Consider the following 1,071-nt stretch of genomic DNA (forward strand, 5'->3'; position numbering starts at 1 on the left):
CTCACCAAGGGCGGTGGGGTCCCCTACAGGAGTCAGGGTTGGTCCAGAACCTTTTGCATATCGTCTGGGTCTGAAGGAGCCCACATCCAAAAAATCTTTCTGAGGTGGTGGCTTTAAACAGGCAACAGTCAGTCCCTGTTTGGACTGATAGCCTATTGGGGTCCCAGGCTTCCTAGTCATCAAGGTTCCTAGACGTCTCTTGTTGGAGGAGCCCCCGCAGCCCACCAGGCCCTGTCTTGGCAAGGGCGTCCACACTTCTCCAGCTTTACCTTCAGGGTGGGGGGTGGGGAGGCACATTTGTGTTAGGACTTGGAATCAGGCAGATACCAGGTGATTCCCAGAGCCCACACTTGTGACCCAGCCTCTCCCTATAGCTGCTCTCTGAAAATCTCTGAGGTGGTGGCTTTAAACTGGACAGTCAATCCCCATTCAGACCCCAGATGCTGGGGTCTCTGGCTTCTCCAGGCATCAAGGTTCCTAGGTGTCTCTTATTGGAGGATATTCCAGCCCAGTCTGCTGGGCCCCAACCTGGCAAGCAGTCTAGTTCCCCCCAGCTCTGCCTGCAAAATGAATATACACTTCTGTGTAGGTTTGAGCTCAGAGTTAGGCAGATGCCTTTGTAGGAGCCAAGAGCAGGCTGCCCCCAAATATGCCATTTTGGCATATTGATTATTTTAAATAAAAGTTACTTAACAGGCAACCTGGGCAGGAAAGACACTCAGATCCTCCTCTGTCCCCCCGAAAGCGGGAAATAAATCGCCCATGTGAAAGGTACCCTCTGTGCACCAGAAGCTAAGGAGACAGCCTTATCACCAGAGATGGGAAATTTAGAGCTGAGAAGGCTTTCTAAACCACCCTTTTTGCTTTTTACTAATTTACTACCCCAGTTCCAGCTCTGTTCAGAATTTCTTACTAATCGAAGCTCCCAAAGTTATTTTCTTTATCCTGCCAATTCCTCACAGGCATATTGCCTCTTTATCCAAAAAGTATAAAAACTGCCTGCCTTAGTCATTTCTTTAGGTCTCAATTTCATTATTGGGCCTCCATGCCCATGTAATAAAACTTGAGTGT

The sequence above is a fragment of the Mirounga angustirostris genome, unplaced genomic scaffold (genome assembly GCF_029215605.1).
Source record: "Mirounga angustirostris isolate CCGP_5_RB_7025 unplaced genomic scaffold, mMirAng1.0.hap1 SCAF_1, whole genome shotgun sequence".
Taxonomy (NCBI): domain Eukaryota; kingdom Metazoa; phylum Chordata; class Mammalia; order Carnivora; family Phocidae; genus Mirounga; species Mirounga angustirostris.